Here is a 25,520-nt window from a genome sequence, read left to right as displayed (position 1 = left end):
CCATAATGGCACCATCGAGAATAATTAAATGTTTTCTTATTAAACCCCACAAGCAACAACGGAGAATAGAGATTAGCTGTGAGGCTTCATATGTTTCAATGCAATGTAAATCCAATTTCCTGGAAAAATGAAAAACAGACAAATGACAGCATATTATTTCTTCGTGGTTGCAGCCTTGTGCAACAAAGTGCTGCATCCCACAGCAAAGATCCAAACAGATTCTTCGCCTTCAGCCCATCCCATTCCTGCCCTGATTCCATTAAATTCTTCCCGTCCCAATCTGCAGCAGCATCGGCTGTGACAAGTGTTGCTGTTCACCTCTTCCACCTTATCTCCCTTCGTGCACAGAGCTTTCTCTCCTCTTTTGGTCCCCCTCTTATCTTCTTCTTATCGTTCTTCCTTCTCCTCCTGGACTCTTCGATGGTGGAGAGAGGGAAACATGCAAACACACAAAAACTTACATACTCCAGCATATGCATTAATTTATGCAGATGAAACACAATTTTAGACTGCAATCAATCAGTGTATGGACTTTATATCCGCTGTTTATTGTAACAGTTAAGTAATACTGCATATATATATACAGGTGCACAACACAGTCATAGAACACTTTACTGAGAGATTTAACAAATATGTGTGGATTTAATCACAAATATGTGGACATGTAGTGTGTGTCTGTTGTATTTTGACACTGAATGGAAGACTCAGAGAGTGAAGATATGTCTTAGATCTAGTTCTCTAATCTTCAACTTATTGTATAATGAAAAATGAACAACTATACCTCCTGTGTAGACCGCTCGACTGATATGGCCAAAACCTGCAGTGAGTTTGGAACATTTACACTTTGAACACACAACAGTTTACTTTATCTAAGTATTGCCTTACTTACAGTGCTGCTTTCTGTTTTCTTACTGTTTTGCATTCTTGTCACACTTACGTGTTTCAGATCATCAAAGAAATAGTCAAATTTGACAAAGATAACCTGAGTAAATAAGAAACACTGTGAGAAAAAATGATGACCCAAAAGCAGATTCAATCAGGGGAGACAGCAATAATAAATATTTAACTAGCTTCATTTGCTTAAACATAGGAATTAAAGGCAACACGAAGGAAAGACTTTTGGCAAGAAGGCGAGCAAGTCAAAACTGTGGGCAGAGGGAGAGTACGGCTAGAGAGAAGAGAAGCCTTACTTGGCGGGTCGAGTGTAAACAGCTCTGGTGAATGGCCAGTTGAGTGAGTAGGATGACTAGTTATTCCAGAGAGCCACAAGAGACAGTGCCAGGAGGACAGCCAGGTGGAGGTGGTGAATGATACAAACCTGAGTGGTGAAGTGTGAGGCGACTTTTGTTGTGATTTGGCGCTATATAAATAAAATTGAATTGAATTGAATTGAAACAGGAGCCTTGCAATGGAGACCAGCGTCCAGAAGATCCTGAGCTGCAGGTGAGTGGAGACGAGGCAACTAGTAGCACAGAGAATATGAAGTAAGCACGAGATTATAACAAAGAGCATAAAACAAGATCTTTTACCAACGTGAGGTTAGCCGATGGACTGGCTGACCTCAGAAATAAGGACGCAGATCTGAAATAACGTCTGCTGATTGCTTGTAGATCAGGAACAAGTGAACTGATCAGGTGGCATGATGAGGGCTCCGCCCCAGGGCAGATACTGGGGAACACGGGGAGGGCACAGGGAAAACGCTGGAGCTCACCCGGACCATGACACCCGGACCGTCACACTACCACCACCATGTTTGACTATGATGCCAAATGTAACAGAACAAACCTTCAAAGAAATTCAACTTTTGTCTTGTCAGTCGACAGAATATTTTTAAAGATCATCAGGATGGTTTTCTCCATTTGTGGATAATGGCTCTCACCATGGTTCACTTGAGTCCAAACCTAAGACGTGTCTTTGTAACTCCTTCCAGACTGATAGATGTCGGTGACGTTGCTTCTCAGAATCTTTACATCATGGCATGATGTGTTATTTTTGAGAATTTGTAGCCTACTCCACTTTGTCAGACAGGTTCTATTTAGGTGATTTCTTGATTTAATTGGTCTGAACTCAGCTTACCCAAAAATGTGGTTTATCACAGTTAATCCATGATTGAACAAGACAGATATTTTCACAAGGGCCAGGCACTTTTGGAAGCATTCCTCCCTTGGTAAATGGTAAATGGCCTGTATTTATATAGCGCTTTACTAGTCCCTAAGAACCCCAAAGCGCTTTACATATCCAGTCATCCACCCATTCACACACACATTCACACACTGGTGATGGCAAACTACATTGTAGCCACAGCCACCCTGGGGCGCACTGACAGAGGCGAGGCTGCCGGATACTGGCATAAATAGATACTGACATAAATAGATAAATGATAAAATGATTTTTTTTAAACTGCATGTTATATTTACTCAGGTTTTCTGTGTATAATGTTAAAGTTTGATGACCTGAAACATTTAAGTATTGAAAAACAAACAAACTAAGAAATCAGGAAGGGGGTAAATATTGTTTCACAGTTCAATTTCAATTCAATTTTATTTATACAGCGCCAAATCACAGCAACAGTTGCCTCAAGGTGCTTTATATTGTAAGGTAGACCCTACAATAATACATACAGAGAAAAAAACCCCAACAATCATATGACCCCCTATGAGCAAGCACTTTGGCGACAGTGGGAAGGAAAAAAGTCCTTTTTAACAGGAAGAAACCTCCAGCAGAACCAGGCTCAGGGAGGGGCGGGGCCATCTGCTGCAACCGGTTGGGGAGAGAGAAGGAAGACAAGATGAAAGACATGCAAACTGACATGCATTTCACAGAACTGTACATTTATGTGAGTTTCACTTCTGGGATGGTGAGAGTGAATAAACAGTAAACATCCAGCTGGGTTGTTCCTCAAAGCCCTTCCACGAAGCAAGTCTCATCTTTCCAGACACTCATTTGGGCAGTTTTTTAAAGCATGCATCTAAATGGTCAAAAATAAGAATATCGAATATCAGAGTTCCAGGGTAAAAACATTTTTTCTATTGCAGAATTATCTCACTCCGATATTTCCGTGTGCCATGTCTTTCTTTTACAATGGCATCATTAGTCCTGTGTGACATCCTGAGGCCAATGGCCAATAAAAACATACCTAAAACCAGCTGAATGCCTTGAGTAAGCGTCTAGAGGCTTTGTGGCCCGTTGGTGTTTGTATGCAGGGATCCTGAGTCACAGTGACAGGATTTCGATATAATTAAACATTTTTTATTTATTGACATTCATGTGATTTTAATGGAAAAGGAAACAGTCCAGTCACACATGAAAACTACATGCCTAGCATAACACTGTCACATTTCTATTGTGTTTTATACAAATTTGGGAAATTAGGAAAATGTGAGACTGCCTCATCCACAGATGATTCAGTGTGAAATCCACGTTTTGAATTTCTTTCTTGTCTTTGAACCATCTCTTCTTTCCCTCTGTAAATCTAGAGATTCATTTATCTCCTCTGACATGCATTTTAAGCTTGCACAGATATTTTCACCCCCCACGTTAGACACATAAAACGAATGACATGTGCACATTTGTATATCTGGAAGTGGAATGGTGCTCATTCATCTAAAAAAAAAAAAAGGAGCCGAGTCTTTGCTGTGCTCTAATAGAGACCTGCGGTGGACACCGGAGTCGCCTCACAGCGCTGCTGATTCACAGCACTCCCGTTTGCTACAGTGCTGGGAGACACACTCGTCTCACATTTCTCTCTCTCCCTCTCACTCCTTATCTCCTCTCTCCTTCTCCTCCTCCCATCATCCACCTCAGCCAGGGCGTCATTGTGGCCCTGTGTGCGCATTGTTTGATGTTGTTTTAGAAGTAAATAGACGCCGCAAACACTTGACACAGTTGTTAAACAGAGAGCGTCTAAACGTCTCCTAACTTGACATCAAACACTATGCTAATGTCTGTTGCATTAGTGATAGGGAGCGCAGCGGCGAGGAGGGAAGCATACACGCGCAACACGGCTCAGTGCGACACACAACAGAGCAGCACATCACAGCACAACACACCTAGAGTAGTGTACCACAGAACAAGATAATGAATAGAGAGGAGTGGCGTGAAGAGGTTCTTTCTTCATGCTCCGGGTGTGCTGGAGAGGTTTGGCCCTGCCTGGATACAAGAGCAGAAACAGACTGAAACAGACGGCTCACAGCCACCTTACAAAGGAGTTTGCTTGCTTAATTTTATGTTTGAAAGAGCAGATTCCCATCAGTCTGTTGCCGTAGCACCTCCTCCATTCTTTCACCTACCAGAAATTTTAATTCCACCAATCATTCCACCATTCTTTTGGAATAAATTCAAGGTAATTCAAACAGGATCTTGTAGAAATTGTATAGGTACTCAATTAAGGCAACGAATAAATGTTAATGAATCTTTCTGACAAGTGCAAACTTCTCTCCGTTTTCCTAACTCGTAATCCAATTCAGGGTCACGCAGAGGCTGGAGCTTGTCCCAGATTTCATAGGGCATGAGGCGGGGTACAAGCTGGACACACTGTCTATAACAACATCAATATCCCTTCTACCCTATTTTCCTAATAGTACTGTACCTAACACTCAGTGTTGGGTAAGTTACTTTAAATTAGTAACTTAGTTACATTACTAGTTACTTCCATCAAAAGTAACGCAGTTACTTGAAGTTACTCGTTACTTTCAAAGTAACTAGTTACTAGGGAAAGTAACTTTGGTTTTACTCAGACTTCTGTTGTTAATGTGTTGCTTCCGTAACTGGATACCCAGCAAGATTGCCAGTCTTCTAGCTTGCTTACATGTTAGCACTATCCTGCCACAAGTGCACTGTGCCACCTACCAATAGAAAGGAAAAGATAATGTGCATATTTCCACGAGAGAAATCCCACGCCTGGACCGTCGTTGACCGTGATTCTAGCCTACGTCACAGCGTCATGTGCGCTTTTTACATCCAACACAAAAACTGCAGTCGTGGTGCTTTTGATTGTACTCAGAACTCGGAAATTCTGCCTTCCGAATAGGAAGATGTAGGCAACACCAGACTGCAGATGAGCTGCACACAGGGCTGGACTAGGACAAAAATAGAATAAATCCAGCTTTGTGTCTTTTTCATTGTAGCTGAAGTACAGGACAAACTGCGTTCCTTTTCACCTCAATACGAAACGTGTAATATTTTCTCTGAATACGAGACGATTTCGTTTTTTAGGGGACTCTAATAATTCAACATCAGTAACATCATAGCACCCACCCACTGTATAGAAACCCCGTCATGCTAGCTAGCACGCATTATGAAAAAATCAGCATAAGGAAAATAAACTCCAACTAAACTTGGTTTATATCTGACTCAGATAGACTGCAGGTCATAACTTCTTACCTGAAGTTCAGTTCACCTGACACTCAGACCGGTGGCTGCTTTGGGTCTCTCCTCTTGCCTCCACTTTCCCTCATCCACCTGCTGGCCTCCACCACTTGCTAATGTTATTGAATCTGTGGAAGCTCCGCATTCCTGATTTTGGCATAATAACTAGTTACTGTGCTCATTACCACAATAATAACGTAGTTACTGTAACACATTACTTAATAATGCGTTAGTCCCAACACTGATGATAACAGAACTGGAATTACTCCATTGAGCAGTCAAAGCAGTTTAAATGAATACAATAGGTGGACACCAAATATTAGATTCCCCAATAATTATCCAACCAAATCTAAAACACGTCCACACATTCTCTGAGTCTTCCCGAGTTTGAGAAGCCCTTTTTGCAGGACACTGTGACATCATGGTAAAGCTGAACAGTAGCATTTAAAATGTCATCACCGCATCAGGTTATACTATTAGACATTGTGTGAACCATTATTACCATTTAATTTTTTTTAACTATAGGCAAGAAAATAACTTCACAGTGAGCATGAGCTTTGATCATCTTTAAATCCGAGTGAACATTTTTACCTAATTTAAGAAAGAAAACAAATATGGATCATTAGCATCAGGTGTAAAAGGTGAAAACCATAAAACAGCTGTGTCAATGCACAAAAAGCAGCTTTAGACACTGTGGATTTATTAACATTTAATCAAAACCACAGCAGTGTCCAACATGAACCATGTGCTTTTGTTTATAAAAAAAATAACAACTGAAACAGTCAGCATGCAGATCAAGGTAACACAGTTATTTGGTCCCATGCTAAATTTGTCTCTTTAAAAATCAAAATAAAAGCTGTGGGAACAAAATACACCATAGTGCCAAAAGTATAGACTCACTCATTCAGGTGTTCCAATCACTTCCATGGCCACAGGTGTGTGTGAAAGAATGGTTCTCTCTCAGGACCAGTGAATTCTAGTGTGGTACTGTGATAGGATGCACCTGTGCAACAAGTCGAGTTGTAAAATTTCCTTGTTACTAAATATTCCACAGTTAGTGGTATTATAACAAAGTCGAAGTGATTGGGAATGACGGCAACTCAGCCACAAAGTGGCAGGGCGCGTAAAAGTCACAGAGCAGCGTCAGGGGATGCTGACATCCATAGTGCACAGAAGTTGCCAACTCTCTGCAGAGTCAGTCACTAAAAACTTCCAAATGGCCATGGTTGGAGAATAGCTGAAGAACAGTGTGCAGAGAGCTTCATGGAATGGGTTTCCATGGCTGAGCAGCTGCATCCAAGCACAATGCAATGCAAAGCATTTAATGCCATGGTGTAAAGCGCACTGCTACTGGACTCAAGTGGAGAAATAGTGGAGAAATGTCAGACTCCACTGTGTCAAATGCAGTGTTTGTCGGAGTTTGGTTGATGGTGAATTATAGTGTGGGGGTGTTTTTTACGAGTTGGGCTTGGCTCCTTACTTCCAGTGAAAGGAACTCACCAACCTGATAAAACACTTTTGGGATGAATTAGAGTGGAGCCAGGCCTCTTGTCCAACATCAGTGTCTGACCTCAGACGTGGACTTCTGGAAGAATGTTAATATATTCCCATGAACACTCCTAAACCTTTTGAAAAGCCTTCCAAGAAGAGCTGCAAACGGTGAGCTGAAATCATAGGAAACCCTATGATTTCACGCAAAGTTTTATCTTTTATGTTTTGTTCCTTTGATTGTAATTGTATTTTTTATTCTGTTTTTCTTACTTAATAGTCGTATGTATTTTGTAACACTGTAAATGGGATTTTGTTTGTCAAAAGCAGGAATGTGGAACTGACTTCGAATAAACTACAGTGGAAGTGTAATCACAGTGTGGCTGATGCACTGCAGCTTTTATACAACAACTGAGATATTTTTTGAAAATGGCACATTTTCTTAGTTAGAAATTGTTCTATGTTATGTTAATGAAATATGGTTCGTTAGATTCTGAGTTTATCTATTTAGGTCACAAATCTCTGTGTTTGCAACTGCATTATAATAGCATTATATTTAGTGAACCTCTGTCCATCTCTAAAATGCTCTTCTCATACCCACTCATGTACAGTGTACTTTTTCTCCGCTCACACATTTGATATGTTTTCTGTGTTCTATTATAAATAAAAAAGGAGTTTTGTAAATATGAGATTTGTAAATGTTTTTATCTTCATTTTACGCACCATTCTTGGAATGAGGTGGAATGCAGAAAGAAACCACGTACCTGCTGTACTCGAGACCTACCTGACCAACTACGCCTGAGCGGACTGACACCTGGAAACAAAAGGCTGCCTATGAAAATCAGGCATAGAAGTATGAAATATTTTAAGATACAGTGTTGCTCTCACGGCAAACAAACCTCTGAGCCTCATGTGTGTTATGTATGTTACAGTGTGTCCATCAACCTCTGTTGACCCTGGTGTTTTCTCCTCCATTCATTCATGTTTTCCTCAGACAGGTCCCACTGTGCTGTCTGTTTTTATGACTCGTGTGTGTGTGTGTGAGTGTGTGTGAGTCTGAGAGAGAATTTATGACATCCAGGATGATGGTGTGACAGGAGGTATGATCCTCTCAGAAGGCTGCTGCTTTCAGACCCTGCTGTTGTCGTCAGTCTACCTCGCTCCCCTTTTTCTTCAGAAGACTGAGGACAGTGGTCCTCACACCACCACCACCACCACCCGCTTTCTTTTCTTCTTTACCTTTTTTCTCCTGGTTTCTGCCCTTCTCCTGCTTCTGTTTCCTATCTCTTTCTTTCCCTCTTTTGTTCTTTTTCAAGGATAATCTGTCAAAAATCAATTCAGACTCAAATGAACTGATATCCTTGGATTTTTTTACAGCAGAAAAGAGGTGAATAACTCAGAAATATAAATAAAATAAATCACAGGGCCTACATACGCTCAGGTTTAAACATTGTTTATACCAGCTAGGGCTGGACTATGCAAATCAGCATGCATAGCACTATATTTTTTTTAACATCAATTTAATAATATTTGTATAATCAAAACATAAAAGGATCTCACAGTGTCACATTTAATATTATTCTGGGATTGGTCGGTCATCAGGGGAATCCTGTTTGAATTTCTCTTTTCAAAGCCGTGCGTGTTTCAGGTCTTTGATTCACAGCTACAGCGAAGGAAACTGCAGCGTGCCACACCACGCTGTCACTCTGATTGATGTTAAATGGTCTTTTGAATGCGGACTCTCCCTGGTGTTGACTCTCCGTCTGCATCGCGCGCTCGGCTTTCCCTCGCGCTCCCGAAACCCACCGAAGAGGAAGACGACTAATAAATTAACCAGTCTCCCTCACTCCCGATGCTCCAAACTGGAAGTGATGGATGTGAATAAATGGGCCATAGAAACGCAGTGGGATTCATCCACTCGGCTCGGTCTGTCCTCTGTGCCATATTAGATCTCACTGTGTCACTGTGATGTGTCTTGTGAAAATGTAGGCCATGTTCACATAGAGGACTGAGGGAATAATACTTCATACCCAGACAAGTACATTAGCAGATTTATTTATTTTTTTTTTTACCTGACTGGAAAGATGCAGAGGAATTCTGACTCTTGTTAGTCTTTAGTCTTTTATTATCCCTTCTTGCTACTGCAGTTCGTTACAACAATACCCACAAACAGCTGCATTGTTTCCATTGTTTTCTACAGCTTGGACAAACTTGATAGAAAATTAAGTGACTGAAGGGATGATGTGCTCAAAAGCGGGAAGAGATGTTTTGTTTTGCCTTTTAAGAGGAAGGACAAAAAAAATATTTTCTGTCAAACTTAAGAGTGGCTCAGACCTCAAAAGTGGAAAACAAAAAGTCTATTAGTCAGATAATAAAGCCTGTACATGGTTATTTTTTCAAACTTCAATAATTTCTTGCTAAATTAAATTTGAAACAATATCATAATTATTGCAAGCGTTTAAGACCACTGCTGGGATCACTGTCTGCTCCTGCCACTCCATGCATAAAATGAAACGTGCAATGACTCACACAAACTGATCATGGGTGTTGCATCTCTGCTGTCTGGCTTTGTGTTCAACTTTAGATTACGTGTGTCTTGTGTACCACTGAATAAAGTATATATTAAAAGTTTGACCATCTACACATGTGCAGTTACATGTTTTCATTTATATGACCACCAGGTATTATTCTTCACACTGCATCAAAATAGAAAAACTCAACATTCATAGAGTTGCATTCAAACAGCAGTGATGTCGCTGTTTTGCTTATTTCCTTCTCTAAATGTGTATACCACTCATCACCGGTACAGATGTTTAATTTTTTCTATCCTCACTCTGATATTTTTTTAATAAATATGTATGTCTTCAGACTGGCCTCTCTAAAAAACAACAGCAAAACAAAACTTAAAAAAGTCTGTTTGTTTGTACAAGCAGCTTGTTATTGATAGTTTATTGTGAGAGCGCCCTGATGTGGTCATTGTAATTATGATTACTGAGCTGACTATTACGTGGAGGAAACAGGGGTGGATGGATGGATTATCAAAACACTGGACTTTAACATTGCAGACCACTGACGGATTCCATAACCCAGAACAATAACCCACTGACTGTATATAAAAGATGTATGTTCCCACCATGGCATCTCTCACTGGTTAGGTCAGTAGTAGAATTTTGGTGATAGTAGGGAAGATGTTTAACCAAGAAGTTGGATATCACTGACTGTATATAAACTGTATATAAAAGATGCCATTGCTTAGTAAAGCCCTGATGTGAAGACAGCTTTCTTAAACACAAGTAAGGGGCAAATGTGACTGAGAAATCAACTGATATTTTGTGGTCATAGGTCAACGTTTTGCATATCCATAAAACATTTGCTGCATTATTGTCCTCCTTGACACAGATAGGAACGACAATGAGCACAATGTTGTATTTATTATGACTTCAAACTAGCGACTCAGGTCGTTGAGTAAGGAAGGTGAAGGTTTGTAACCGGTGCCGCTGCCCCCTGCTGGCCATTAAACAGAATGCAAGTTTGAGGCTCTTGCACTTCGGCTTTCAAATCTGAAGGCTAAGTTATCTTTTATAAACGTTTTATTTTATTTTTTTTTATTTTTTTTTTGTGTCCCGTTTGGATCTTTAGCCATCAGAATTGTTGTCTTAAGGCCAAGAAAGATGCCAAGCGGATTTATTTTACCAAGTGGATCATCATGGCCTTGCCATATTGGTCCATTTGATTGACCTTTATTATAATTATGTATTTATTTTATTTTCGGTTGCTACAAACGGGACAGACGTGACTGGGGGATAGGACAGGGAGAAAGAATGAAAGAAAGAGAGGGAGAGAAAGAAAACCAAAGGGGAGAAAAGACGGTGAGAAAGGGGGGGAGAAAGGAAAAAACAAACAAACAAACAAACAAAACGCCTGGATCACCTGTATGGAGAAAAAAAAACAGAAGAGAAAGCAAACAACAAAGAGCAACATAATAAAAACAGCACCATCACAATAAACTAGCTAGCAGTAGATAACAGTAGATACTAAATAATAAACGATATTGTGCAGCACGCAAGATAGACAGCGCACAATGTGCTTTGAGGCAGCAGCCAAGAAAGGTGTAGTCCGCGTCTGTGAACACCCGTGTGTACACCTGTGTGCATACCTGTGTGGATCAGCATGCTTGTATTCCAAAGGTTTCTCCATGTAACGATCTGCTAGGGAGTGTGGGGAGCCATAGCCCCGTCCACCAGGGTATGAAGCAGGTATGGAGGAGATCCAGGCCCCAGATATCCAGAGGCCCCAGAGTACAAGGACCTGAGGAGGACCACCAAAGGGGGGGGGAACCGTGCCACCCTCCTGGGAAGAGCTGAGTAGAGCCCCAAACGAGAGGTCACCCCGCAGCTACGGAGCAGAGGGCAGAGGGGGTTGCAGTGGCGTGCCCGCGGGCTCTGCTGGCAGCCAGCTGTGCCAGAGAGGACCGAGCTTCAGGCCCAGAGGCCAGAGGCCTGAGGGCATCCCACCCCCCGGAAGGAGCCCAGCCGGGCCACAGGCGCCCGGCCCCGCCAATCGGCCACCAGGAGTGAGCCGGTACATGCATGAGCGCCCAGCCCCAGACGACAAGGACCACCAACACACCAACGTCTGAGGGCATCAGCCACCGGCAGGGAGTGTGGTGAGGGGAGATAGGCCTCCGTACTTTAGAGGGCCTGAGATGTACCCAGAGAGGGTACATCTCTATAAACGTTTTATAAAGAAGTTATCAGATTTGTTGCCATTTGTGGTCTTTAATTAAACCTTTATGTTCAGAGATGGGCTCAGTAACGTGTTACTGTAATCTGATTACTTTTTCCAGGTAACAAGTAAAGTAAGGGATTACTATTGCAAAAAAGTAATTAGATTACTGTTACTTTCCCGTAAGCACGCTGCATTACTGTGTTACTAAACCGTGATTTTGTTTGTGAGAGTGTCTCGTGACAATGATGTACGAGCGTAAGAAACATAAATAAACATAAATAAACAAAAAATAAACATAAATAAACATAAATAAACATAAAACATTAGCGTCCGCTGTACACTCTGCGTGGGAAGAAAACTTCTTGCTACAGCAAAAAATTAAACTTCAAATCTGAGCAAGTACCTAGCATGCTGCAACAAGAATGTGAAATTCACAGAGAAACTCCCCACGGACATGACCGCTGCGGCACCGGGCAAACCTCCACCTGCCCCACTCCTGCTAAACAGGCGAAAATAGATTTAAGAGCAACAGGACTTAGTGCTGCTGAATTTTCGATTTTATTGATTTTTTGCATCTATTTGAAAGAAAGTATAAACACAAAAAAATATTTTATATTTTATTTATATTTTATATATGCTGGAATATGCAGAAAATAGGTTTAAATGTTAAACTCACCTCTTCCAGTCAGAGAATGTTGCATATAATTTAGGTTTTGCTTGATGCAATGTGCATAAAGTTAAAAGATTACAAGTAATAAGTTTTAAAAAGAGACTTTTTAATTTGATTCAATTTTATATGATGGATTATGCAGAAAAAATAGAATTGGGCTGAATGGTCTATTGCTTTATTATGTATTCAGGTTGTGTATCATGTTTTAAAACTAACTAAGTAATAAAGTAACAAATTACTTTTTAAAATAAGTAATCAGTAAAGTAACGGGATTACTTTCTTGGAGAAGTAATCAATAATTAGTAACTAATTACTTTTTCAAGTAACTTGACCAACACTGTTCATGTTAGATGTCTATTAATTTAAGGCATTTACTTCCATTCTTCAGCCTTGCCAGTGATTATATCATCCACAGAAACACTAACCAGTCCACAATAACACTAAATATTTTGTTCATTTTAGTTTTGCACTACAATCACTGTGAGCGCTGCTATCAGTGAGAAAAAAAGTCTTCTTGCTCACTGAAAAAGAAGTGTTACCTCTGGTGGGAGCCTGTCACCTCCTACTCTTTTACATCTGCCCTGGTCTCCTCCTCCTCCACTTGCTCCTCCTTTCACAGCAGTGCGGTGACTTCTGCTGCTTAACGCATACACGCTCACACACATCTTGACGTCTCATTTAAAATTAAAGGCATAAGTAGTGTTTTAATAAAGCAATTTCATTTCCTTAAGACAAACGTTTTACACTTTTTACTTGAGAAAAAAAATCTGTGGTGTGCTCGAGTTGTGTTTCAGAGCTTTTTAGTATGTGAGTTTTTAATTTGAAATCATAAAGATATGTTTTTACTCTTGTGTGAGGTTGGAAAACCTGACATACTGATTAGTACAATGAACTTCTTGAATAAGAATGAAGTAATTTAAAAGTCAAACATCCACTAAAACTTTCTGGCACTGAATGGAGATTTAATGGGACAGGTTGTTTGTCTAGACACATATTTACATATTAACAGTGGATGGAAGTGGTAAATAATTCAGCTGCTCACATGAGACAGTAGTTCATCAGTAAGCAGAGCACGAGCTGTGTATGAAAACTATTATTAAAATACAAAATTAGTCAGAAAAGCAAAGATGAGCAGTTACAGTTGCATATTGGAAGACCATCCTGCTTCATTTGGTCATAGCTGTAGTTGCATGCGGTGCCAGCAAATACAGTTTATTATTCCAGGTCAGAGAATTCTGGGAACAGCAAAGCAAACTAATATTGTTTTGATAAAAGCGTCAGGCAATAATCGGTCTTCGTCTTTTATTCTGAGAGCAGCTACAGTTGGATTGTAAGCTGCAACTGGCATGAGTGTGTAAACAGTGCAGCGCAGCTGGCTGCATCCGTAGAAGGTGTGCTGCCTGCAACCTGCAGTTCTTCATGGCTCCACCTTCATCTTGAATTATTCACTGCAATAGTTTAAACTAATCTACTGCTGGAAACATCCTAATAAAGGTCTTCACAATAGAGGTTAGTACTAACCGGAATGAGAAAACGCAGCTTTTTACTGTGTTTACTACATAATAAAAGTCAACATTCAATTCAATTCTATGTTATTTTTATAGCACCAAATCATAAAAGCTTTATGGAGAAATCAAGACAATTTACATTGTAAAATAAAGACCCTAAACTAATAGAAAGAAAACCCCAACAATCAAATGACCTCCTTTGAGCAAGCATTGGTAACAGTGGGAAGGAAAAACTCTATTTCAAGAGGAAGAAACCACCAGCAGGACCAGGCTGAGGGAGGAGCAGCCATCTGACGCAACTGGTTGGGGGTGAGGGGAGGGAGACAGGACTGTGGAAGAGAACCAGAGATGAATAATAACTAATGATTGAATGTGTTTTGCCAGTGAAATAATTGTATTGTAAAGCTGCAGCAGGAAATGTTTTATTTGCATTAGCTATAAATGAGCGGCTCAATCATAGGCTCTGTCTCCGCTGTCTTATCTCATTCAGGGACAGATGACAGGCATCTATTTAAATGAAAATCTTCAAGACGGCTGTAATTTCACATTATCTGTGCAGACATCGAACTTTTCAGTTCCAAAATTCAAAAAAAAAGAAAAAGATGCACCCCCAGTTTCAAATTAGCGCTTTAATTACCACCATAGTGTTTTCACATATGCTCCAAAGCTGTTTTATGGCACTATTACATAATTTAAAATAATATGTACTAGTGTTCAGCTCACAAGAGCAGAATAATCACATGATTATTGTTTTAGAATCCATTATCCATAATGCATTAGTAGTAAAACAAAATGAATACCATATGGCACAAAACAATCAACATGCCCTTACAGCTAGGCAAGCATATAATTTTGATAAGATAAAGAGAGAGAGTCTGCACATAATCACATAGACTACACCTTCTACTTTCACTGCATATATGTGTACAAAGAATAACATCTCTCTGAAATCACTCGCAATGCAGACATCACGTTTCATCTAGTTTGCAAGCCTTTTTTTTGTCCCACACTTATAAACTGGGTGTAATTTAACATAAAGTCATCTCCACCTGCTCCAACCTGAGCATAAAAAATAATAAATACAGATCAATCAATATATGATGAAGATAAGAGAAAAATCCAGTGAGCAGACAGAACGAAAGGAAAGGTGAAAACAAAGCTGGGGGGAAAGGATAGAGGCAGCTGGTGGGAGAGGCCAAGCAGACACAGAGACAGACTTATTTCAGCCACAGACTAATTACAGTGTACTCACAACACTAACAGGCACACATGTCGGCCACAACACCCACACCTGAGACCTGCCACTGGCCGAAAGGAGGGCTAATTTCATCCAGCAGGAGGTCTGCGGAGATCCTTTAATAAATAACAACGCCCCTGGATTCAGACATCTGCACCTGCTCCAATTAACAGGTTACTAATTGGATGCCACAAAGCAGGGTATAACAAAAATGTTTGGCGGTTGGGGCGGACTGATTGATCCACAGGGGAGGAAGTGGGTTACTGTCTGCTGAGCTGTGTCAGGCCCCTCGGCCCGAAAGTAACAGGTTTGTCATTAAGGTGTGTTTCAGAAATACAGAAGGGTGAGAGATTTTAGGGAATGGGCTTATTGCTGTGTTTGGAGAGTGTAGTTGTAGAGCTGGAAGGTGACTTGTTTATCTTAACAGAAAGACTGAAGCTGAGGAAACAGCTAGCAGAATGATAATACATTTGTGCTGTCCTTGGCCATCACCATAAGCCAGCCAAGGTTAGGGTAACTGACCCAACAGGGATTTGACTGCTGGGTGCACATGTGGGATCTCTGCAGCCTCATCTTATCAGAAGAGCATAACGTTTTCATTTAAACATCATGATTTTGGTTGTCTTCACTGGCAGAGCTTTTGTGCACCTAGAGCCATAAGTGGTTCACTGGTTAATATCAGAACAAACATTGTCCTGACGTGTGCTTTGTTTGAAATTTTTGAATCTATTGTTTCTCCGTCAATGCGTTTTCCTTGCGCTTGCAGATAACCCGCTACGGTAGTTGCTGCACTAAATCTCTCCTATCGCTCTCACTCCTTGTCCTTATCTCTGCATCTCTCATTTTGGGTCTCTTATTTTCTATCCATTTCTCTCTAATGTCTCCCCGATTCCTCCTGTTTCACTTTCTCTTTCGGCTTTATCCTTCATCTGCAGAGTGTGTTTCTTTTTCTTTAAGCTTTTGTATCTTTATCTTCTCCCCCTTTCATGATTTGACTCTCCTTTTCGCTCACCAAACTCTCTCTCTATTTCTCTCTCTCTCCCCCGCACTCTCTTCTGTACCTCGCTTTACCCCTCTTTTGCCCTTGTCTTTCTCTCTGCAGCTGCACACTTAAAGACCCTTGCTGCATTATCCTTTTAATAAAGGCCTGGGCAGGAAGCAGAGAGGCAGAGGACGGAGACAAAGACGAGGCCGTCGCTGCCACAGCAGCCTTCAAACCTCATTAACTTTTGTCTTGTTGCGGGAGTCACACACATGCACATACACATACACACCCAAACACACAAAAGAACACACTCTCCTACACATGCACACATGTACTCACAAACATATATGCACACAAAATGCTCAGCCGCCACTCCTGGTTTTACTGTACATGCAGTTGCTTACATAGTTATTCTCCTTTTTGCTCACACACAAACACACAAACACACAAATACACACACACACACACACACACACACACACACACACACACACTGCTCCTGTTGTCCAGCTGTCCAGTCCACCCTCCACTCAGCATTATAAGTAAGTGGACTGTTTACATCTGAGATCTGAAATGTAAAATGTAATGATGACAAAGGCACATAAAACACACAGATACATAAAACTAAAATGTAAAAAATTAAACACAAACACAACAAAGCAAATTGAACTAGATCCACAGAGCAGTCTAATGTGAGGCTGGAACTGATGCACTCGAGCAGCAATCACTGTTCCAAGACGTGCTTGAGTCTGGGAACAAATCTGAACGTGCCCGCTGCGTACAGTTAGCAGCTGGTCAGCCTTCCTGTGCACACAGACTCTCGGGGCAAAGACAGTCGTTATCTGCTTACCTTGGCAACAACCTCGCTGCTGGCTGGCTTTTACCCAAAAATGGGCATCATCAATCACAGAGCCGTATTGTTGCACTGATGCATGTCATTGAGTACTATGGCTGATAATCTGTGAATCAGTAACTCAGGATCTGAAATATACTGGATGAATCTTTCATAAGCAGAGACATATAAGGTGAGAAGTGCCAGCTTGAGCATAAAAAAGTGAGAAATATGCGTGCTATGACCAGTGTTGGGAAGGTTACTTTTAAAATGTATTCCAATACAGATTACAGAATACATGCCCCAAAATGTATTCTGTAACGTATTCCGTTACGTTACTCGATGAGAGTAACGTATTCTGAATACTTTGGATTACTTAATATATGCTGTTTACAACTACGTGAATGTGATTTATTACTGTTACTGACGGTCCGCGGCTCCGAACCGTAGTAAAGGGACCTCTGGCTAATACAGTGGGTTCCGTGTCCGGCTGGTAGCCGAAAACTAGCTTTACTTTGTTGTCTGGGTCAACTTTGTTAGCCAGAGACAGAGAGAGGTGTTGAAAGGCTGCTCCAACGGAACGTATTGTTTCGGAGGAAAACACGAACACGGTGTACAGTCGAGTCTTAATAGCTTACTTACAACTGGACTCGTCAGGCACTCTTCTTGGCTGCAGTGGTTATTATTATATTTACATGCTTCCAGCTCCCGTTTTTGCTCGATGACAACTCGTACTTTTCCTTTTTCTCCCTCCCTCGCTCACAGACACATAACGGGTATGGCAGTCCATTCTCCCTGCAGCACAGACCACACTGCCTAAGATGCTACATTCTTTAGAGCTATACCTGTAGCATTCTGCCTATTAGCTTTGCACAACAACAACAACAAAAAGGCGCTCTCTCAGCCAGGAAACACGCAGAGAGAGAGCGTCACCCTGTAACCATGGCAACCGTAACGCTGCCGCCTGGAACAACAGAACATAGCTGTCAAACAAAACCCAAACAGTCCTGACCCACCACAATATGAAACAGGAAAGTACCGCCATGTAATCCATTTATTTCAACAAAGTAACTGTATTCTAAATACCACCTTTTTAAACGGTAACTGTAACTGAATACAGTTACTCATATTTTGTATTTTAAATACGTAACGGCGGTGCATGTATTCCGTTACTCCCCAACACTGGCTATGACACATATTTAAAGAATCATTAATAATGAAAAATTTGTCCACCACATAGATTCCTGTACACCATTAAATGTACACCACTGCCTCCAACTACAACTTTAGTAGCAAACATGAGATGATCATCTTACTAGCAGTATTATCAAAAGCTGAACCTGTGCAGTATTTATGGCAAAAATGTTGCATCGATTGCATGAGACTGCACGGGTGTTTCTCCTAAAGGGCTCACTGAGCTCAGATGATGGCAAGAAAATGTACTTACAGCAACAAAAAATAAGATGCAATGTAGACAATATAGAGCAAAATAATAAAAGATCTTGCAAAAGCATTGCCATAAATGTGGGAATTATTATTTAAGTTTGAAGTATGGCATGAGTATGGCAAAGAAGGAACCTATTGGAGCAGATACTGTACAGGGAAGAGAGAACTCGGAATGCTGTATTACATCCCTTTTGTGAGGCAGGTGCATTTCTTATTCTTTCTTTTATTTTTCAATACCAAACTGTCATAAAACACATAGGTACATATAGAAGTAATAATCTTTTCCTTTTTCTTTTTTTTATAACATACAACAAAAACCATAAATGGGATGAGTACCTGAATACCCCCCACTCCTTCCCAATAATGTAAAAATGAATATGTTACAGAGAAAATGAATTGACCTATACAAAAAATACAAAACCCATACAAAAAACCAAAAAACCAAAACAAAACCAAAAAACCAAAAACCAAAAAAAACAACAAACCCCACCCCCCAAAATACAAAAAACCCCAAACAAAAACAAAAGAAAAAGAAATTCAACAATAAGATAGTAGTACGTGTCCTTATAGTTTAATATTAACATTAACATCTGCTAGCCTCAAAAAACAAGGTCTTAACATTAATCAATATTGATATAAATCTTAACCAATATTAACAATAGTAACAATATTAATATTAATGATTACTTGCTCCTCGGTCGAAACAAACTACTAATGCTGGAATATCTTTAAATAGAGTATTTTTATAAGGTAGAACAGCCACTGCCGGGAATAACAGAAAAATTTGTACACTGTCATATGGTGGACTACAGAGAGATTTCTCGTGCTGGTAACTTTTCTAAGTATTTAAGTAATGGTTTCCAGTGAGTAAAAAATCTATCCGATGAGCCTCTGATGGAGAATTTTATCTTCTCCAATTTTAAGAGTCCTAAGATATCCTGTAAAGGCAGGTGCATTTCTAAACCTTGTCAGGTTTTGTGTGGAGGCGAGGAAGAAGGAACCCAAACGCAGGACTCGCAGGTAGGTGAAGCCTGGTGGTTTATTATGATGAGCGGATGAAACAGGACATGCAACGGAGGGCTGACTGAACTGAGATAGCTGGCTGAACTGAAATGACTGAACTGGCTGGCTGGATTGGAAACACGGACAGCGTACACAACATCAACATCAATGACACGGCAAAGAACTGGTGAAACCGAGGAACTTAAATACACAGGTTGAATGATGACAATGATTGGAAACAGGTGAGTACAGGGCTGAACATAATCTGACTAATGACACAAGAGACAAGCTGACACGGGGAAAAACAGGAAGTGAGAACATTAATGTGGCGAACGAAACTGAACATGAACAAACTGAAATCACTGGGTCAACGACCCAGGAACCCTGACAAACCTAAATGTGAACTGCATAACTGAAAAATGTAAAATTAGTCAATGAAATCAACAGCTACTGACAGGTGACGTATGACAATTATAAAGTTATTTATTGAACGTTGGTTTAGATATTCAGCAACTGTTTGAATAGAAACATATAAATCCCAAAACAAACCCAACTCATTTACACATTTTATAAAAAGGACTTTTCAGACTCTGACTGCTGTGAATAAGATGACCGTGGCCTCCTTTAACATCATTATACTGATGATCCATCAGTGTACAAACTTTTGCATTTAGATCTGATTCCGGAGCTGATCTAACTGCGGGCCTGGACTTGTCACCAATATTTGATCAAAGGTAAAATGAAATTACGACATGAAAAGGTGCTGCTCATTTTCAGATATATACTGCACTGTTGTTACTGGTGTTAAGATGCATTTTATCCAGCTAATATATTCAGATAATCAAGAGGAAATTGGGTCTCTGATTGGCCTTTCGTTGGCTGGGTTCATAAAATTCATATCTTAGAAACAAAGAACTGCAAAAGTTTTAGGCATTTAAGACTTCTGGATTCTTAGCAGTAACACCAGGAAAATGTCTGATTCATTCTTTAGTAGGTCTAGCTAGATCAGATCCAGTTAGACTGCCTCCTATAAAGCAAGAAATATCAGATTATTGCAATGAAGAAATTAAACATGCAGGGCCTGCCCTAGGACTTTGGTAGCCCTAAACAAGATTTTCTATGCATCCCTAAAACGAAATCTTTCCGTGCCTGATTTAGAGGGCTCTGGTGCCTCAGTACAGACGTCTGCAGATGCAGTCATGTCGGAGGAGGATGTAGAACCCTGTGGTGCTTCTGTGACCAAGTGGTCGGCGGGGTTATGAAAGAAATAATAAAATGACAACGCCACCTGGGGGGAATTCTAGCCCCCAGGAAATATGAACTTTAGAAATGAAATGTAATTAAAAAGAACGTTTGCACAGGTTCAGGGATGCACACTGAGGCCGGCTCAATGTATTAACACCATTTTATTTATTAAAAAAAATAAAAACAAAACAACAAAGACAGCGCACTAAATGTCTAAAATAGTGTCCCAAATTACAACAAAATAAACATACAACTGGGACTTACCAGCAGCGGTGGACCAAAAGAAAACCACACAAAAAACCCCACTATAGTCTATTCACCTGGTGCTGTACAACAAAAGTGTGGAAAACGACCCGCCACCTAAGGTCCCACGGCCGCTGGTAGATCCTCAGTTCACTGAAATAAAAGCACAAGATATACACGTTAAACAGGATAAAAAAAAAAACATGGGACATAAAAAAAAGGCTCTCTATATACTAAAAAAAAAGAAATTAAAAGGAAAACTGAGACCTGCAATAAAACACACCCACATACACACCACAGAGCACAGATTGGAAATACTCGTGCTCTGCGAGCCAGCCCACAGCTGGTGCTGGTTCCGATTGTCCGTAGCCCTACTCAGTCTCGCGCAGCTCTCCACAACTGGGAGAGGGAAAGGGAGAGGCGGTACCAGTTTTTGTAACACCAGCCCAATATGCAGCTGAAGATCGCCCCGACCAGCCGCGAAAGCTGGAATAAAACGATAGTCCAAAAAGGGGCTTAGCGTGAGACCCAAAGCCCCCGGGGGCGAGGCGAGGCCAGCAGCAGGAACAAAACTGGACGGCCAACAGATCGGAACACAAGATAAAACAGGGCAAGACAAGACAGCAGCTAGGCAGGCGTCTCGACTCTTTGCTTAAAATCAGGCAGTTGGTCCCTGAGAGGGTGCGGCAGCAATCAAACCCCGAAGACTGGAGGCGCTGTACTGTACGGTGAACGCAACTCACGCGTCTCTCCACCACAGCTGGAGTAAAGAAAAGAGAAACAGCCGCGCTGTAGCAGTCACACAATCCGATCGTATCGGTAAATTAACCAATAGGCCAGCATTTACTGCTGTATTGCACCAGAAGCTCGGGAGGAATGATCCAACAAAAAAAACCGGCTTCCCTTTATACAGGTAAATACCACCCTGTAATCAATATGCAGGTGGGTTCCTAATTAACCCAATCACACGATACAAGGAGCGAGTGCAGCGGAAAGAGAGCGAGGGTGGTGGAGCGAGCGAGAGAGAGAGAAAAAGAAGGGCGAGTAGCCCATCCGGCTACACTTCATTGATGACCTTAGTTATGTTTGGGAGGGAGTAGATGACTCTAAAGTTTCGTATGATATTTCTTCAGCAGCCAACCCGATGCCCATTTCATGCTTTGCCTCTCCAAAGTGTGAAAGGGACATGTGCACAGAAGTTGCAGTAACCAACATGAAAATAATCACAGGACAGTGCTACCCTGTCCTACCCTGCCATCTTTGTCACTTCCGCGGGCCACCACCATTCACTTCAGGAATGACCTCTCCCTACCACTGAGGTGAATGGTGAATTAGGCAAGTGTGGTGCTCAGACACAGTGCTCAGACAGCAGCAAAGACATATGACTCAGACTGCTCAAAAATAGCCTTTTGTGTGGATTTTCTCTGTGATAGGGCTCTTTAATGGGCTCAGTCTGTGCTCAAGGCTGACCCTAATCTCTCTCTTGAAGAGTTCATCTTTAGGTTTTGTAATGTATCTGAGACAGAATCAATGCTCATTGCTTGTTCATGTTAAAGCAAGGTAAGTGGAGTGCGGCTGACTTTTCAATATATTTTTCAATACTGGGGGAAGAAGCAGTGTGGGAGCCTTTCTGCACAGTTGAAATGACAAATTAAAACAGGGATTAGGTGCTTAAGAGTTACCTGCTTCGCTGGATTCACTCATTGCCATGTTTATTAGAATAGACGATCATGTCCGTGAACACTATTCAACTTCCCAGCATGCTTCTGGCTCTGTTACCTTCTCCTCCAGCCGTGACCTGGAAGCAAAGAGAGCAGAACTGACGAAACAGAATTCAACCCATGCAAATTGGTCTCACACGCCTCGCCACAGAAGGAGGCTGACAGCAAGTGAATGCCTATACTGCAGCCGTGGGGGCCATTTTATTGATTCGTGCCCCGTTTCGACAAGAGATGTCACCTATCAGTAATGGTAGGGGTACTGACAGGTGAGGAAAAGTAATCCCCCCCTACTGCTCCTCATGATCCCTGCTAAGCTAGCTGTAAACACCTCCTCTCGTTCACTCTCAGCATTAATTGATTCAGGGGCTGAACAGAGTTTCATTGATCATTCTTTGGCTCAATCTTTAGAAATTCCGCTTGAACCTCTAGAACGTTTTGCAACTCACTGTCCTTGATAAAATACCCTCTCTAACATCACACACAAGAGGCTGTCTCACTCCTTCTCTCCCTGGAGTCTCCACTCCACCTCCAGACCTCCAGATCGCTCCAGACTGCACCTCCAGATCCGCCTGATCTTTCCTCCATTCCCCCTGTGTATCATGACAGGTTTTCTGTAAAGATCTTACAACGTCGCTACCACCTCACAGACATAATGAGTGTGCCATGAGTGTCAGCCTGGCACACCTCTCCCCACTATTAGATTATACAGTTTGTTTAAGCCTGTTTAAGCCTAGGTGTTTTTTTGTGGAGAAAAAGGATACAACACTAAGACCATGCACTGACCTTTGTGGTTTAAACAAAGTTACTGTGGAAAATAAATATCCTCTGCCTCTGTTGTCTTTTGTGTTTGAGTTGTTACAGAGAACAACTATCTTCAGTGAACTGTATCTTTGCAAAGCCTATCACCTGTTAAGGATTAGGGAGGGGGCAAGAGGAAGAAGGCCTTCAACATCCATCTTGACCTTACACCCACGACTCCACCATCCTACCACTGTCTTGTGTGGTCGGATCCCTCTCGTGGGAAATAGAGTCAGCCATTCAAGGTTCCGGTCCCGGAACTGATCCCTAGGCTGTCTCAATGTGCCCACCTCAGTTTGGGCTAAGGTACAAACTGGGGACAAAGATGTACGTATGTTCCTGCCTGCACTGAGAACAAGTCCTCCAGTTCTTGTCTTGCAGGTTTACCAAGGACCCAGACTACACCTGGGCGTCCCTGGTCACCAGAGATGGGCAGTAACACGTTACTTGTAACGCGTTACTGTAATCTGATTACTTTTTTCAAGTAACGAGTAAAGTAAGGGATTACTATTGCAAAAACGGTAATTAGATTACCGTTACTTTGCCGTAGGAACGCTGTGTTACTGCGTTACTAAAACCGTGATTTTTTTGCGGGAATGTCTCATGACAATGACGTAAGCGAGTGCGACGTTCGTGACAACAGCTGTGTGCAGATCAACAATGGATCATATATCGAGTGCGGGAGAGAGTATGAGCATGCAGCGTTTAAAGCGTGGAAGTACTGACCTTACTTTGAGTTTGATTCCATAAAAAGTGACAAAAACATTAGTGTCCGTTGTGCGTGGGAAGAAAACTTCTTTTTACACCGAAACCCCCCCCCCCCTAAACAAGCTCCGAGTGCGCAACGACGTAATGGGAAATTCACAGAGAAACTCGCGGATTATTCAACTGACCGCTGCGGCACACCTGCACCAGAGCACACCTCCGCCTACGCCACTCCTGCTATACAGATGAAAATAGAGCAACAGGACTGCTGAGTCTTTGATTTTATTTATTTTCTGCTGTGTTTTACTTGCATCTATTTGAAAGACTGAGTGTAAAAACAAAAAATATTTTATTTCATGTGCTGGAATGTGCAGAAAATAGGTTTAAATGTTAAACTAATTTCTTCAAGTCAGAGAATGGTGCATATAATTTAATTTTTGCTTGATGCATAAAGTTAAAAGCTTAAAACTAATAAAACAAGTTTTAAAAAGAGACTTTTCCATTTGATTACATTTTGTATGATGGATTATGCAGAAAAAGTAGAATTGGGCTGACAGATCTATCGCTTTATCACCTATTCAGGTTGTAAATCGTGTTTTTAAAAAGTAACTAAGTAACTAAGTAATTAATTACTTTTGAAAATAAGTAATCAGTAAAGTAACGGGATTACTTTTTTGGGGAAGTAATCAGTAATTAGTTACTGATTACTTTTTTCAAGTAACTTGACCAACACTGCTGGTCACACATCGCCCTTGACTTCATCACTGGCCTGTCTCTCTCAGGAGGTAAAACAGTCATTCTAACTATTATTGACCGCTTCTCTAAAACTGCTCACTTTGTTTGCCCAAGCTTCCTTCTGTGCTTTAGATTGGAGCCCAGTTCAATCTCAAGGCTGGTATGAATTCTGCTGAGCTCTTGGCACTGAGGTTACCATGTTTTCTGGTTTCCACCCAGAGACAAATGGCCACTAACCAGGATGGAAGCAGCCCTGCGCTGTACTGCCTCATCAAACCAGTTCAGTTGGAGCACTCAGTTGGCTTGGGTAGAATGATGTCGACAGACCAGTGGCGGATGAGAACCCTTTGAGCCATTCCTCGGGTACCAATGACCTCTGTTCCCAGCTGTAGAAGTTGAGCTTGCTGTCCCATCTGTCCAACACTATCTTAACTCTTTTAAGATAGTGTTGGACATATGTTGTCAAAGAGTTGCGTTTATAATGTTTATGATGCAATATTCTGAACTTGTGATGATCCTGTGATCATCTAACCTAACAACTAACCACAACCTCTAACACTAAAACTAATAAAAGCTAAAAACCTTTGAAAATAGATTTTATATAACTACATAGCTTAATAAATATAAAAAATAATGATAATGGAAAAATACAATACTGCACACAGTTGGGTTCCTTCTCTGCTGAAGAGGTGATATTCTGAATCCTCAGCAGGAGCACTGCATACGGCGGCTCACACCTTCAAAATAGTGAAAAGGGAAGCAGTTCGTTTTGGCTTTCAAATGCCTGTTTTTGGGCACCCCAATCCGCAT

This window comes from Perissodus microlepis, chromosome 11 (genome assembly GCF_051167445.1).
Source record: "Perissodus microlepis isolate ML-2025 ecotype Zambia chromosome 11, ASM5116744v1, whole genome shotgun sequence".
NCBI lineage: Eukaryota > Metazoa > Chordata > Actinopteri > Cichliformes > Cichlidae > Perissodus > Perissodus microlepis.
The sequence above is the reverse complement of the archived record's forward strand: the minus strand, read 5'-3'. Positions refer to the sequence as shown.